Source organism: Microcebus murinus, chromosome X (assembly GCF_040939455.1).
Source record: "Microcebus murinus isolate Inina chromosome X, M.murinus_Inina_mat1.0, whole genome shotgun sequence".
Classification (NCBI taxonomy): Eukaryota; Metazoa; Chordata; class Mammalia; order Primates; family Cheirogaleidae; genus Microcebus; species Microcebus murinus.
The window spans coordinates 12,370,790-12,388,709 of NC_134136.1; the positions used below are offsets into that span (position 1 = coordinate 12,370,790).

A 17,920-nucleotide genomic window follows, 5' to 3' on the forward strand; every position below is an offset into this window, starting at 1 on the left:
CTTATTAAACTAAGTATGCAATTATCACAAAACCCAGCACCTGTATTCTTGAACATTTATCCCATAGAAATAAAACCTTATGTTCACAGAAAAGCCTACACATAAAAATATACAGGGGCCACAAACAAGATTCTCTGTATTATTTATTATAACTGCATGTGAATATGTGGTTATCCTCAAACAAAATGTTTAAATAATATTATTCCAGTTATATTATTTGTGCATTAGCTATGACCATAAAGCCCTTTCTGAGGATTCTTATTTTATTTAAGATTTTATTTTCTTTGAATGTAGGAAATTAATCTTAAACTACTTTTTATTCACCACAGCATCACTACCAGCTGTTTAATTCATAGTTATTGACAGATATGGTAAAATGAAGAATTCATTTTATTAAATAAACTTGGCATTTAACATCTACTCTATGCCAGATATTATAGTTACAGAAATGGGTAATAGGATCTTTAAGTTTCTATTAGGATTTTACAATCTAGTAGGGGAGAAAGTCTTGCAAACAGAAACTAAAACTATGTGAAAAACCCTAATAGAGACATGGATGGAGTGCTGCATGAACTCTATCAGCAGAGGAATATATTGGATAATTAGGGAAATTTTCATAGTAACAGTTAAAACACAACTAAAACATTGAAGGATGAATAGAAATTTTTCAGGTAAAGGAAAGAAAAGTGGAAGGACAATCCTTGTTGGGGGGGGGGTTGAGGGGCAGAAACAGTATAGTCATATGAGGGAATCATGAAACAAATGATGCTTACTGCAATATTTGGCCATAAATAATAATATGGCACAGCTAGAGTATACCTACCAGAATAGACACTGGTGGAAATAGAAGAGCTAAGCAGAAGTCATATCATGTTTGGTCTTGTATGCCAGGCTAAAGAATTTGAATTTTCATTTTGTAAACAGTGAGGAGTCATCCAAGAATTGTGAGCCTGTATGAAATATGATAAATAACAGTCTTGGATGAGCAGAGACTATACTGGTTTTAGGACTAAAAGCCCCATATTATGGGAAACATTTCAGTCTCAAGCAAACTGGGACAGTTGCCTACACAATATGAGGATACCAGGGCTATAGTTTAGAAAAATAACTCACTGTAGACTTAAAAGTAGCCATAGTGTAGGAGAGTGAAAAAGAGGCCAAAGGCAAGAAAATCAATTAAGAGAGAATTGCAATTTCAATGTAAGATTTCTTCTTTAATAACTTTACTTGAGTGAGAACCATTATAAATAATTTTTAATGGTCACCTGTCACACAACTCGATGTTCTGGGGCCTTAAAAAGAAATAAACAACTAACACAACGTTAAAAGAAGTAGTCCTGTATTTAAAACCATGTTTCAAATTTTAGTGAGGGTTTTGTACTTTACTTTCATTTCCACAGCCCTCCTGAAGGGCATATTATAAGATTAACCCTTCCACATCTAAAAATTACATAAACCTTATCACCGTGTATATTTGGATAAATTCATAATGAGGGACATTTCATAAATATGGTTGGGCACTTTACAAAGTTGGCTTACATGCAGAATTTCCCCATGGAATTTTTTTCCCAAGCAAGAAAAAATCTTGCTTGATTTTTCCCTCTCATCTGGAAGAGTGTTTTTTTGTTTGATTGTGTTTTTACTAAAATCCGAGTATCTGTAAAGTCTTACAAAATGATAAAAAAATTCAATAAATTTGAAGTTAGAGAAAGACAGATTCAGCTATAATTTGGAAATGTGGATAAGCTGTGGGCTTTAAATGGTTTAACAATTTAATAGAGATGCATTAAAAAAGTAAAAGAATCTTGAGCAGCTTCATTCAGAGGTGTAGCTTTCATAAGGTGCTATGGAGAGCAAATCATAGGAGCCACATTTCACAAGCCTGAAGGAGTCACTCATATGGCACATCTATTTTTAGTAATATTTTTGAAATCTATAATGTAATTCATGCTCATGGTAAAAACAATCACACATTATAGAAGAGTATAAAATTAAAAGTAAAATTCACCGCCACCACAATCCCACACCTTAAAGGAAACCACTATAACCTTCTAGAAATTGTACTTCAGTTATACAAACATACCTATATATATCCTTTTATTTGCACAAATAGAATTGTATCACACACACTATTTTGAAGAAGAAGGCTTCCTTTTAGCATTCTAGTTAAAACCTGGTCCTCATTGACATTTGTTCCCTGGATATTAAGTTTCACAGCCTGAATATTTAGCAAGCTTAGAATATGAATAGACAGGGTCACCAAATCAGTTGTTTTCAGTGGAAATTGATGTTTTCCTTTTTCTCATCTTACTGCCTGATCCCAAAGCAGTCAAATGGACCAGCTGTGCAATCAATCTACATTAGCTAAAAAGACAGTCAAAAACATTATTTTGGCTCCTTTTTGATCTGGTATTTTTTTTTTTTTTTACATAGGAATGACCACAATAATAGCATTCATTAATTGAACAAATATTTATTAAGTACTTACCAAGTGCTTGACACTGTTCTAGATTATGGAAAAAGGCATATAGGAATCATATTAATAACATAATATATTATTATTATCATTATTATGGCCACAAAATTTTTTCAGCCTCTATTTTCATTCCAAACAACAAAAAAAACATTTCAGCGGCTTGGAAAATCACTTTAAATCTATATTTATTTTGATCCAACATTTTCTCTAAGGTCTAACATCTTTTCCATATTAGTATCAACTACTACCCAGGTTTTAAATATTTATGGGGACAAAGGTTTTAAAAATTATTATTTTATTTCTGAGTAGTATTTACATGATTCAAAAGTCAAACTATATAAAAAGTATATGTAGAAATGTCTTGCTTCCACCCCGTCTCCATATGTCTTATTCTCCAGCCTCCCACAACTACTTTATTCATTTCTTATGTATCTTCCAGAATTGTTGAAGATTTCATTAATTTTTATTTAATGTTTATTTTAAGTTCCTCAGTCTCAATTCCAAATACTATATTACATTTAGTTAAAGTATCTCTTTAGACTCCTCTTGGCTGTGACGTTTTAGTTTTTAATATTTTATTGAGGAAATAGTCACATAAAATTGAGCAATTCATTAACATTTAGTACATTCACAGTGTTGTACAACCATCGCCTCTATCTAGTTCTAAAACATTTCCATCTCTCTAAAGTAAACTCCTTACTAATCAGTTTCTCCCCATTTCCCCTCCCCCCAAGCCCTACTACAAACTAGATAAACCACCTATCTGCAATCTGTCTTTATGGATCTATCTATTCTGGATATTTCATATAAATGAAATCATACAATGCATGACCTTGTGTGTCTGGATCTTTTCATGTAACACAATGTTTAGAAGTTGATCCAAATTGTACCATGTATCGGTATTTCATTCCATTTTGTGACTCAATGATATTCCAAATGTGTAGAGTATTGTCCATCTATTCTTCTACTGTTCATCTATGTTGATAAATATTTGAGCTCTTTCCACCTTTTGGTTATTGAAAATAGTAATGCTATAAACATGCATATTCATGTATTTGTTTTACTATTTGTTTTTAATTATTCTGGGTATATACCTAGAAATGGAATTTCAGGATCATATGACAATTCCAGTTTAACTTTTGGAGAACCACCAACATGTTTTCCAAAGCAACTGAACCATTTCACATTCCCACCAGAAATATACAAGGATTTTGATTTGTCCACATTCTTGTAAAAACTTGTTATCTTCTACTGTTTTATTATACTCATCCCAGTGGGTGTGAATTGGTGTTACTACATTGTGATTTTGATTTGCCTTTCCTAAAGACTAATGATTTTGAGCATATTTTCATGTTCTTGTTAGCCATGCATATATTTTTTTAAAGAAAAGTCTATTGGATTATTGGCTTGCTTTGTAAATAGGTTTTTGTCTTAATATTGTTGAATTGTAAGAATTTTTTAAATATGTAAATATATTTTATTTGTCAAATGTAATGTCAGTTTTATTTGAATATTCAAGTACAAAAAATGAAAATTGATATACTTACAACTGTTAAGAAAATGTTAGAAACCATTAAAATGTTCTCAGAAAACTAAGGCACTGAATGCAAATATCCCTTGAAATATGAATTATCTAAATTTTTATATCTTTAATATTCAGATGTTCATAGATACTTTCTTAAAAAATATTTTAATTGAATGATTCAACCTTATTAATTTTCCCTGAAAGACAGAGTTTTAAACAAGTATATAACACATCTTAATGAAAATAGTGTGATACACCCAGGTTCAAAGGTGCTTTATCAAAAGGGTTTATATACCTGGATGTTTTTACTTGTAAACATTTGTTTCATCTCAGCAATACATCATCCTCAATAAGGCAAACTGAAGCATGAAAAGTTATTATTATATAATTTGACACAAAAGCTTAGGATCATTTTACCATTTGGATAATCGTATCAAAAATTTTAAAGTTCTATGTAACTATTGAAAGATTAGAGTGTTAACTCTATAATACATTCCTAAACATATTCCCAAAGCTTTTTTTTTAAAGAATATACAAAAAAAAGGTTCATCTAAAACATAAATGCAATCAGATGGCCATGATATTAAAGAGTTCTGTAATTTCAATGGCACTGAGACTTTGCTCTTTGGTATAATGTACTGCAAAGTGACAATAACTTGGCAACAGGAAAAAAGATCTAGATTCATTGCAAAATGGCAACTTAAACATTTCTAACAACAGTAAAGGTTGTTGTACAGCAGGTTGAAATACAGGTTGATTATACCTTATCCAAAATGCTAGGGACCAGAAATTTATTTCAGATTTCAGATTGTAGAATATCTTCATATACATAATGGCACACAAGTCTAAAAACAAAATTCATTTATGTTTCACATACACCTTATCTACATAGCTAGAAGGTAATTTTATATAATATTTTTAATAATTTTATACATGAAACAACGTGCGTATACATCAGTCTTTCAGAATGCAAAGGTGTCAGGTGTAGAATTTTCCACTTGTGATGTCATGTGGTTGAAAAGTTTTGTATTTGGGAGCATTTCATATTTCAGATTAGGGATGTTCAACCTATAATATCATCCACTCTGGCTTATGCATTGACCTTATATTTAAAAGTATTTTTCCATAAATGTCAGCAACTGTGGCCATTTGAGAGATATAAAGTAAGTGATAAAGCAAATAAAAATGGCAAGAGAATCAAAGCACACTTCTGATGTTTTAATAACTTTTGCTTGTGATGATCTTCTGTTGTCTGGAACTGCTGTTTTATGTATAATTAGAATTCTTGTGGTCCTTGTCTTTTCTCAGGTTGCTACCTGTTGCCAGAAAGGACTGGTTCTGGAATATCTCACAGGTAGCTTTCTGTTTAGAGAAGGCGATTATTTCTTCATCCAAAAGTCTTTTCTTCTCTTCAAGCTTTATTCTCTCTTCTTGGTGAACTCTCTTCAGGTGCTCAAACTTGGCCTGCAGCTCTCTTTCAGCTTCTTTCAATATAGCTTCTTTCTCCTTCATTCGCTGCACAAACATCTGCTTCATTTCTTCTTCCTTCCTCTGACGTTCACCATGGAATTCATGTTTTTTGGCTTCGTAGGTCTCTTGAAGACTGACAGGCTTGTTCTCTGGGCCCATATCCTAGAAGCCCATTTCCTCCAGCTTGCAACATCTGTAGAGCTCGTAGTGCCGAGTATGGGTCTGCTCGCACAGGTCCTCCGTGTTTGTGCAAATGAGCATCTCCCGCAGCTTTACGAAGTCACAGTGGTTTTCGTTTTCCACTTGTACAACACTCCAAGGGTACTGGCGAGCTTTGACCATTTTATTTCCGACTTTCACCTCATCCATACTCCCTACAACAGCAAATGGCAATTGTCCATTCATTGCACAATTGATCCTAGCAACAGTGTCATCGTCTGTCGGGAACTGGTATATCTGGACACCATTGCTGACAAATTCACTCATGAGCTTGATCTTAAACTTCTATAATTCAGTTTTAGAAACTGTATCTGCTTTGGCAATCACTGGTATAATGTTCACCTTGCTGTCAAGGTTCTTCATGGTTAGGAGATCAAGTGTCTTCAGAGAGTGGCCTGTGGGTGAGAGGAAGTAGAGGCACACATGGATACGAGAGTCATAGTAGTTGAAGAGAGAACGCTTAATCTTCAGTTCTTCTTGGAGATAGGCCTCAAACTGGGCATCTATGTAGTCAACTATTGGTTGGCAGCTCTCTTCTTTATTTATTTGGTCACCAAATCCCACTGTATTCACAATGGTCAATGTTTAATCAAACATTACTTTCTTGGAGTTCATATGTCTGAGCTTTAAGTTTCACATGTGGGCAAAATGTGAAGATTCTTAGTATTCAAAATTAGTATTAAATAACGTGTCAATCAGTGTTGATTTTCCAATTCCAGTCTCCCCCATGCAGAGAATATTAAAACAGAAACCTTGCTGAATGGATCTATTGACCAGCTGATCAGGCAAATTCTCAAAGCCAACATGGCCAGACATAGTCAAGAAACGAATACTTTCTCTTTTTTTCTGTTCATCGTTAGACACTGGTGAGGACGTACAAGTTGTTTTCATTCCATAAGACAGCTGCCGCGTCACCTCTTAGGAGGCCATGGTCTCCGGTGGGAGGGCGGCTGAGCTGCGGTCTTGGTCGGGGGGCGCCCAGTGGCTAGTCTGGCGGTGGAGAATGGGAAGGCCGGCGGGTGAGGCGGGGATATAAGACTCATTAGATACATGACTGATAGACATTTTCTAACATAAAATAGATTCTTTTCACTTTCTCTATAATGCCTTCTGTTGCACAAAAGTTCTTGAATTTGAAGTTCAATTTATCAATTTGTTTTGATTTTGTTTATTTTGATCATGGTTTCAGTGTTTTATATAAGAACACACTTCCAACTCCAGGGTCATGAAGATTTACCCCTTTATTTTCTAAGAGTTTTATAATTTTAGCCATTATATTTAGGCCATTAATCCATTTTTATTTTTTTTTGTATACAGTGTGACGTAAGGGCCCACATTTACTTTTTTACATGTTGATATACAATGATACCAGCACCATTTATTGAAAAGATTATTCTTCCACAATGAACGGTCTTGGCACGCTCATTAAAAATTGATCGACCATAGATGTGCAGATTTATTTCTGGAAATTGCATTAGTCTATATGTCTATCTTTAGGTAAGTTTCACACCATTTGGATTACTGTAGCTTTGTAGTATGTTTTAAAATTGAGAAGTGTCAGTATTCCAATTTTGTTCTTCTCTTTAAAGTTTGTTTTGGCTATATGGAGCAATTTACTATTTCATAGAGGATCAGCTTTTCTGTTTCTGATTTAAAAAAGGCCATTTAAATTTTTGATAGAGTTTACATTAAGTATTGATGTTTTGGTAAGTATTGATGTTTTAATGACATTAATGTCTTAGCATTGTCTAATTTATAAACATGGAATTTTATTTAAGTTAATAATATTTTTTTTTATTTAACATATGTTTCAGTCTTTAATTTCTTTGAGCAATGTTTTGTATTTTTTAGTGTATTAATACAAGTCTTGCACCTCGTTGGTCAAAGTTATTCCTAGATATTTGTATCATTATTTGGGATACTATTTTAAATTAAATTGTTTTCTTGATTATCTTTTTAAGTATTTATTGTCAGTAAATAGAAAAAAAATCAGCTGAGTGTTGATCATGTATCCTGCAACTTTACTGAATTTGTTTATTGCCTCTAGTAGCATTTTTGTGGATTCTTCAGTATTTATCAAGATCATGCCACCTTCAAATAGAGATAGTTTTACTTCTTCCTTTGCAATTCAGATACCTTTTATTTCTTTTTCTTGCCTAATGCTTTGGTTAGAGCTCCCAGGACATTGCTGAATGGCAATGGTGAAAGCTAGCATTCTTGTCGTGTTCCTAATATTATGGGAAAAACTTTCAGATTTTCACCATTGAATATAATAGTTGCTGCAAAATTTTTAGAAACATTCTGTATCCATGTTAAGGAAGTCTCCCTATATTCCTACTTGCCAGGTATTTCTACATGAAAATGTGAGCTTTTGTCAAATGCTTTGTCTGCACCAATTGAGAGAATTGTTTTTTTTTCTTTCTTTTCTTCTTTGTACTATGAATGTAGTGCATTATTACATTTATCAATTTCTTGATGTTGAATAACCCTTATATTATTGGAATAAATCCTATTTGGTAATAGTGCATAGTCCTTTTAATATGCTGTTGAGTTTGGTTTGCAATTATTTTGTTGAGGATTTTACATTTGTATTCACAAAGGCTATTGGTCTGTAATCTCATTTTATGATATCTTTACCTGGGTTTGGTATCAAGATAATGCTACTCTTATAGGATGAGTTAGGAAGCTGTTCCTCCTTTTTTTCTTGTGAAAAAATTTGACAAGGATCACTGTTAGTATATCTTTAAATATTTCATAGAATCCACTACTGAAGTAATCTGGTCCAGGACTTGTTTTTATTTGAAAAGTTTTTAATTACTGATTCTATTTCTTTAATTGTTATAGTCTGATCAGCTATTTTTTTCTTGCGTCAGTTTGATAATTATGTATTTATAATAACTTGGCTATTTCATCAAGGTTATGTAAATTGTTAAGTACAATTATTTATAGTATTCCTTTATAAACTTTTTTATTTCTCTAAATTCAGTAGTAATATCCCCACTTTCATTTGTGATATTAGTTATTTGCATTTTTTTCCCAGTCTAACAAAACGTTTGTCAATTTTGTTGTTCTTTGAAAAGAATCAAGTTTGGGTTGCACTGAATTTCTCTTTTGTTTATTCTTAACTTTTGCTTATCTCTATTCTCATCTTTATTATTTCCTTTCATCTGTTAGCTTTGAGTTTACTTTGCTCTTTCTTTTTCTAAATTCTTTAAAGTGTGTAATTTAGGTCATTCCTCTTTTTAATGTATGCATGCAGTGCTATAAATTTCACTCTGAGTCCTGTTTTGGTTGCATCCCATAAGGTCTGATATGCTATTCTTTGTTTTTCATTGATTTCTGCATATTTTGTATTTTTCCTTATGATTTCTTCTTTGAACTATCGGTTGTTTAAGATTGTTTGCTTTAATGCTTACATATTTGTATGTTTCCTAGTTTTCCCTCTGTTATTGATTTCTGACTTTATCTCACTGAGGTTAGAGAAGATAAGTTATATTATTTTATACTTTGCAATTTATTGAGACTTATTTTGTGGCCTAATTTTTGCTCTATTCTGTAGAATGTTCTAAGTCCATTTGAGAAGAATGTGTTTTGTTAGATGGAGTGTTCTATAAATCTCTTAACTGTGGTGTTGTTTCAGTACTCTACTTCCTTATTAATCTTTTGTCTAGATAATCTATCCATGAGTAAAAGTGTACTATTACATTGTCTAGCTGATATATTAGAACTTTTTTTATTTCTCCTTTCCAATCTCAATCATTTCTTCAAATATTTTGGGGCTCTGTTGTTTGGTGAATATATGTTTATAATTATATCTTCTTGAAGAATTGACCCTTTTATCAATATATAGTGTCCCTCTTTGTCTCTTATAAGAGTTTTTGACTTAATGTCTATTTTGTTTGCTATTAGTATAGCTACTACAGCTTCCTTTGGTTAGTGTTTTCATAAAATAAATATTTTCATCTTTTCACTTTCAATGTATTTTTTTTTTCCTTAGAACTAAAATTAGGCTCTTGTAGACTGCATGTGTTTGGATCATGTGTTTCTTATCCATTCTTCCATTCTATTCAATTGGATGGGGAAGTTTAATCCATCTATATGTGGAGCAATTATTGATAAGGAAAGAAGGAATTAATTTTCTCATTTTGTCATTTGTTTTATGTATGTTAAAATGTCTTTGTTATAAATTTCCTCCATTACCGCTTTTTTGCATTTATTATTTTTTGCAGCTTTCTGTCTTGATCCTCTCATATTCACTTCTATATACTTTTTTAAAAAAATGTTCAAAATATTATGAGGGTATAAACATTTGGTTACATATATTGCCTTTGCACGAGCCAAGCCAGAGCTACAAGCCTGCCCATCCCCCAGACAATGTGCTATGCACCCATTAGTTTAGCATGCCATCTTACTATCTTCTGGCCTCCATGATTTCTCAGGAGAAACTATTGATTTTATTGAAGATCCCTTGCATTTGGTGGGTTGCTTCTCTCTTGCTGCTTTCAAGATTGTCTCTTGTTCTTTGACTTTTGGCATTTTGATTAAAATGTGTCTCATTGTGGATGTTTTAATATCATATATTTCATCAGATTTGGGAAGTTTGAGCTATTATTTCTTCAAATATTCTTCTTGCTTCTTTATTCTGTGTCTCTTCTCAATCTATGAATCCCATAATGGTCTTCCTGCTGGTTGATGGTGTCCTATAGGTTCCTTATGTTCAGTTCACTTTTCCTCATTCTTTTTTCTCTGCTACTCAGATTGTATTGTTTCAATTGTCCTATCTTCTAGTTCACTGATTATTCTTCCTCTGTTTAATCCATCTAGTATAAATATATTTATTTTAGTTACTATAATTTTGACCTCCAGAATATCTATGCATTTTCTTTATATAATTTGTATCTATTTGTGGATATTGTAATTTCGTTCCTATATAACTGTCCTGATTTCTTTTTTTAAATATTTTTTATTACTTCATATTATGGGGGTACAGATATTGTTAGGGTTACATATCTTGCCCCTGCTCCCCCTCCCACACCCCGCAATGCCAGAGCTTCTAGCATGTCCAGCCTCCAGGTGGTGCACACCGAACCCACCGTGTACATACATACCCTTCCCCTCTCCCTCCTTCCCCCTGCCCAATTCTCGATTATAGATTTTTTTTCAGACATTTTGGTTACAATGTATATCTTTACCTCTCCCTAAAAAGTGATAGAGGTAATCCCTTCCCCCCCAACAATGCTCACCACTTCATTAAGATGTGGGTCTCCACCCCCCAAATCCCTGTTGGACACTACCATTTTTTGAGCACCATAGTTTTAGTCAGTCAGTACCAATTTGATGGTGAGTAGATGTGTAGTCCATTTTCCAGATCTTGTGTCTTGTGTCTCACTTTGTATTACGGGCTTAAACTTAATCCAGGATAGCATAAACGGTGCTAGCTCACTGTCATTTCTTAGGATTGAGTAATATTCCATTGTGAGCATATACCACATTTTAGTTATCCACTCATGAACTGACAGGCACTTAGGTAGTTTCCATGACCTTGTAATAGATTTCTTTCAATTATTTGTCTACGATTTACTTTAGCTGTTGGAGCATGTCTCAGACAGTTGACTTAAAGTGTTTGTCTATCAACTTCAAGGTTGAGCTTCCTCAAGGATGGCTGCATTCAATTTATGTTTTGTGATTTTTCTTAAAAATTGGATATTTGAATGTTATAATATAGTGACTATGGAAATCAGTATTACTAAACTTTCACGACTTTGATGTTCTTGCTTTTTGAAGGCTCTAGTCATATTTTAGTTAGTGAATCTCCCAAATTGCTTTCGCAAAGACTACCTTCCTTACGATGTATGGTTACTAAAATTTCTCTTCTTTTAGCTGTGTTCAGCTAATGTTTTGACAAAGATTTCTTTGAAAGTTAGAAGCAAAACAAATAAGCAACTCTCCAAGCCCTTGCAGATTGATTCTGTTCTGGGGCATTCCTTCTACTTTTAGCCAGGTCATTTACCTTTCTGTCTTAGCCTTCACTCTCTGCTTACACTTAGGGATAAATCAAAGGTTAAAACAGCGTTCTCTCAGGTCTTTTTAAAACATGTATTCTGCCCTGGGAATGCACATGGCTTTCTAAATTCGCCAGTATACATGAGTACTCTTGAATGCCTTAATTACCCAAAGAAACTCTTTCCTATTTTTGCCTACATGATTAAGGCTGTCTATACTTTGTAGGTATGTATTGTATAGTATCAAACATAATGGTTTGCCACAGGTGGCTGTGGGTTTTTCCTTCATCTAACAATGTTTCCCAGCAATGCCTGCTGCTTATCTGTCCTAGGTGAGTTGCAAGTCAAGTTAAAAAAGAAATGATAATTGCCCTGTGTTAGTCTTTTGGGTAGACTCTACACAGGTTAGAACAAACACAATATTTTAAAATAATGTTTAGTGTGCTCCCCTGGAACCAGGAACCATGATCTCACACTTGGAATATTGACTGCTGCCCTCAAAACCACTATCAAGTCAGGGGGTAGATCAAGGGAAAGTAAAAACTTCACAAAGCTTTCCTACCATTTTTAAGTTGCTTTTTTTTGGGGGGGTGGTATTCAGTATTTTCTCAGATGTTATAAAACTTTGGCTGTTTTCCAGACTCTGACAAATTTGATTCTGATAGTTTCATCTTTATTTTTAAATTTCTGTTGAGGGACAGGTGTTTAAAGCTTCCTACCCTACAGTTTTGCTGATATTTCCACTATCAACCAGTTTTGCATAAGAGGATTTATGCCATATTGTAACAACAACAACAAAAAATCCATAACACAAGATAACACAATCATGTCACAATTAAATTCTAGACACAAAATATTTCATTAATTACTACTGAAGGAAATTATATTTCATCTGGCAATATTATTTTATTGCATTGATATCGACTAGTAGCTTCAATAAGTATCATATCATATAGCATGCTCTTGCTTTATAATCTTAAGAAATTTATTAAAATAATGCCATTATTTGTAGCATATTTTGTAGAAATCTCATAAAATTTTTGCTTCAGAAGAATGGAATATGTCCAGAAAATGATTTATGTATGTGCTTTTTCCATTCAAATGCCTAAAATTATAAGAACATAACAATATTTTTATTCTAATTCACACTGTAGAATGGCAGAGAGAAAAGAAAAGAGTCAAAAATGAAATAACAGGAGGGTGGGAAGGAAGCACAGAAAAACATTCTTATTATGTTTTACATTGGGCAGTATCTATACCAACAAGCTATTATCAAGTATAAAAATACTGCTTATGAATACATTCAATAAACATTTATTAGGCAACTACTGTATGCTAGTTTCTGGGAATATAAAGTAAATCTCCCATTCAAAACACAAATATATTAATGCAAAGTGATATATATAGCAATAGTCACAATGACTTTCCTTTTATGGTGGTGATATGAGATTAACTGTCAAAAAACAAAGTTACGCATTATGTAATAAGAATACCACCATTGTAACTGTGAAATTTGTTTCATACTAAGGCAACAATATTTTCACATTTTCCATACAAAGAAATGCCATTCATATGTAGCAGGATAAAATACTTTGTTATTATAGGCTTAAAGTGTTGTCATTAGGCTTTAAAATCATTTAGCAAAGAACAGATACATAAGCAAAGTTATGATGTCTTTAGCACTAATTATGTGGTACAATCACAATGGAATACTGACAAAATTGTCATTTACTTCTTCCTGTCACTGTTGCTCAGTGGTGTGTGGCTCCACAAACTGACATAACATGTTATGCCATATCAGCATTATGTGGCTGGTTGGCTTTGGTAGACAGGTTGCCATAGTGGCTGTTGAAAATCTTTTCAGCTTGAAGATACAAAATAAAGTTACTGTGGAATAATTAACATATGTTTGGGTTTAGAAGGAGGTGGGATTAGCTGCAAGTCATCAGTTCAACAATCTGAACATGTAGCCATGGCACAGATGGAGCAAAGGGTATTTTCTTTGCCAATTCAGTGTTCTAAGCACTATTAATAGAGACATCTGGGAAAGTTGAAATGTAAGATAATTTATATGTTACAGGGAGCAGTTCCACAAGTATTGTTGGTGTATGTTGACTTTTAAAGAACAGAAATTCCACCAAACTGTTAATAGTGTGAGCTCACATTTTATATAAATGAATAAAATTAAATATGAACATCTATAATTTTGGCAATATGACAACTAGTCTGAATACCCTGCTTAGTGTACATGTAGTGTATTTACATAGAAACTAATATAGAGATAAAGCAGAAAAGAAAGATCAAGAGAGCTTGAGTGCATTTATTTTGGCCTATACCAGACTCTTACCGCATTGAACAAGGAAGTTTCCATTAAGTTGCCAGCCTGGGACCCCCTGAAGATGGATGAATTACTAAATTGCATGCCTTATAAACTATTATTGCTTACCTTTCTGTGACAATAGTTAGTGATTAACTTTTGTGACCTGGCCACAAGACAATGCTGGTTACATATGGTTGTTTCCCAACAGCCTTTTTAAATATTTAAAAAATGTTGCCACTGCCTGATAAAGAGTCCCAGTCATGCTTGGGAGAGGGCCTCTACTCTGTTTGTGGAGAAGGATCTTCTGTCTGACTATATCTAAAGACCAAGCCAGGTCAGTCAGTTGCAATTTAAAACTCAAGAAACTGAGAAGAAGTAAAAGAAGAAAGTGAATTATTAAACTCCTGCTCAATGATGGAGAAAATCCCTACCAACTCCCAAGGCCAGGGGCATCTGGCATCCACCAACTACTTGAATCTTCACAGAATGGGATTAAAACCCCTGCTACCTCATTATTGGGGAAGCCATATTTAAGCAGATGGAGTGAATGCATGTCATGTAATTCTGGAGGAAAGTCTCAAGAACAGAGTTGGAAAGAGATGGACTGTTCAGGCCTTCTGATAAAGGCATGACTAGGTGGTAGTAGTCCCATCCAGGGGGACTACTAGTGTCTGTCACTAGTTGACTTGCTTTCTAATTATTTTCTGCATGAAGCCAAGAACCCACTTGACAAGTTCAAGAGACTTTCCTCCCTTCAGTGGGAAACCGCCTTAATCATCTTCCTGGTGACCCTATATGGGACAAAGAGGGACCCTCTACCCAAACCCCAAATTAAGACCATATGGCATTATTAGAAACTTTCCAAATTGGTAAGTATCTCTTTGTCTAGTTTAGTTTAGTAACCTTGGGTTCTTTCACTTCTTTTGTCTTCTAAAGTCTCAAACTTTTTCATTCTCACTTTAATCTCTGACCTGAGTGTTCCTCTCAATTTCAGACAAGTAGGGAGGTGGCTGCAGGGCCTCTAACTCAGTAGCTGGTGTGTATGCTCCCATCATCTGTGTGTCCTACATGGGTGCCCTAGTATTTTCAGCATTTTGAAAAGGGATCCTCACTGATTAGCTTAACCATGAAATCAAGAGGGGTAATTGCATTAGCAGCTGGTCCCATATTTGTCTCCTTCTTACTGAATACCAAGTCACACTGCGCCCTCTGCCAGCACTTTTCCTGCTGGCTCTGTCACACTACTTTTTTCTGATGATCTATCTTTGCATGCTCTAAAGATAAGACATCATTTTCCATAGCAGCCAGCCAATTATTATTCCTTGGGTTGTTTGCTTTGTCATTGCAAGGGATGTTGCTGGGACAATGGACAACAAAACAATTTACTTTTACTATATTACTATCACTACATAGGTCAGTAGCATGCATCTGGCATTTTTAAGCTCCAGCTTTACTTTTGTTTTGTTTTGTTTTTTTCTTCTGGAAAATATATTTTATTTTTTAATTTTTTTCAGTGTATTACTGGGGTACGAATGTCTGGTTACATATATTTACTTTGCCCAACCCAAGTCAGAGCTTCAAGAATGTCCATCAACCAGACAGTACTCACTACACACATTAGATGTATATATACCAATCCTCTCCTCCCCCATCCCAACTGCATGACACCCAATGAATGTTATTACTATATGTTCACTTAAGTGTTGATCAGTTAATACCAATTTGATGGTGAGTACATGTGGTGCTTGTTTTTCCATTCTTAGGATACTTTACTTAGTAGAATGGGTTCCAGCTCTATCCAGCATAATGCAAGGCATTCTATATCACCATTAATTAATTAATTAATTAATTTTTTTGGCTGAGTATAACACCATGATATACATTACCTCATTTTATTAATCCACTCATGTATTGATGGGCACTTGAGTTGTTTCCACATCTTTGCAATTGTGAATTGTGTTGTTATAAACATCGGAGTGCAGATGTCTTTTTTATAAAATGTCTTTTGTTTTTTGGGGTAGATGCCCAGTAATTGGATTGATGGATCAAATGGTAGATCTACTTGTATCTCTTTGAAGTATCTCCATATTATTTTACACAGAGGTTGAACTAGTTTTCACTCTCATCAGCAGTGTATGAGTGCCCCTAACTGTCTGCATCCATGCAACATTTATTGATTTGGGACTTTTTGATACAGGCCATTCTCACTGGAGATAAGTGATTTCTCATTATGATTTTTTTTTTAACTTCACCTTTCCTTTTATTTAATTTTTTTTAATTTCGGCATATTATGGGGGTACAGATTTTAAGGTTTCAATAAATGCCCATTTCCCCCCTCCCCCCAAAAGTCTGAGTCTCCATCATGATCATCCCCCAGATGGTGCACATCTCACTCATTATGTATGTATATACCCGCCCCCCTCCCCCCTCCCACCTGCCCAATACCCTATTACTGTAGTACCTATGTGTCCACTTAGGTGCTACTCAGTTAATACCAGTTTGCTGGAGAATATATCTGGTGCTTGTTTTTCCATTCTTGGGATACTTCACTTAGTAGTATGGGTTCCAGCTCTAACCAGGAAAATATAAAATGTGCTATATCACTGTTGTTACTTAGAGCTGAGTAGTACTCCATGGTATACATATACCACATTTTATTAATCCATTCTTGGATTGATGGGCACTTGGGCTGTTTCCACAGCCTTGCAATTATGAATTGTGCTGCTATAAACATTCGAGTGCAGGTGTCTTTTTTGTAGAGTGTCATTGGATCATTTGGGTAGATGCCCAGCAATGGGATTGCTGGATCAAATGGTAGATTCACTTGTATCGCTTTAAGGTATCTCCATATTGCTTTCCACAGAGGTTGAACTAGTTTGCAGTCCCACCAGCAGTATAGGAGTGTTCCTCTCTCTCCGCAACCACGCCAGCATTTATTGTTTGGAGATTTTTTGATAAAGGCCATTCTCACTGGGGTTAAGTGATATCTCATTGTGGTTTTGATTTGCATTTCCCTGATGATTAGAGATGTTGAGCATTTCTTCATATGTTTGTTGGTCATTAGTCTATCTTCCTTTGAAAAGTTTCTATTTATGTTCTTTGTCCACTTTTTGATAGGGTTCTTTGATTTTTCTTGCTTATTTTCTCAAGTTCTATATAGATCCTAGTTATCAGCCCTTTATTGAATTTGTAATATGTGACTATTTTCTTCCATTCTGTAGGTTGTCTGTTTGCTCTTGTGGGAGTTTCCTTGGCTGTGCAGAAGCTTTTCAATTTGACCAGGTCCCATTTATTTATTTTTGTTGTTGCTGTTATTGCATTTGGGGTCTTCTTCATAAATTCATTGCCTAGGCCAATGTCTAGAAGAGTTTTTCCAACATTTTTTCTGGAATTCTTATAGTTTCCTGACTTAGGTTTAAGTCTGGTATCCACCGTGAGTTGATATTTGTGAGAGATGAAAGATGTAGATCCAGTTTCAGTCTTCTACATATGACTATCCAGTCTTCCCTGCACCACTTATTGAATAAGAATTCTTTTCCCCAGTGTATGTTTTTGTCTGCTTTGTCAAAGAGTAGATGGCTGTGTTAGGATGTTTTTATACATGGGTTCTCAGTTCTGTTTCATTGGTCTACATCTGTCTTCTTGGGCAAGTATCATGCTTTTTTAGTTTTTTTAGTTACTATAGCCTTGTAGTATAGCTTGAAGTCTGGTAAATTTACACTTCTTAATTTGTTCATTTTGCTTAAGATTGCTTTTGCTATATGTGGTCTTCTCTGATTTCACATGAAGTGTGAAATGATTTTTTGTAGATCTGTGAAAAATGATGTTGGTATTTTAATATGGATTGCATTGAATCTGTAGATCAATAGGTAGAATAGACATTTTAGCAATGTTGATACTGTAGATCC

The 17,920-nt window shown here is 34.2% G+C and overlaps 1 pseudogene; it reads right to left on the reverse strand.

Annotated features, from left to right (window-relative positions):
- Positions 1–5,267: 5,267 nt before the first annotated feature.
- Positions 5,268–6,585, reverse strand: LOC105885417 (septin-10 pseudogene; annotated as a pseudogene).
- Positions 6,586–17,920: the final 11,335 nt, after the last annotated feature.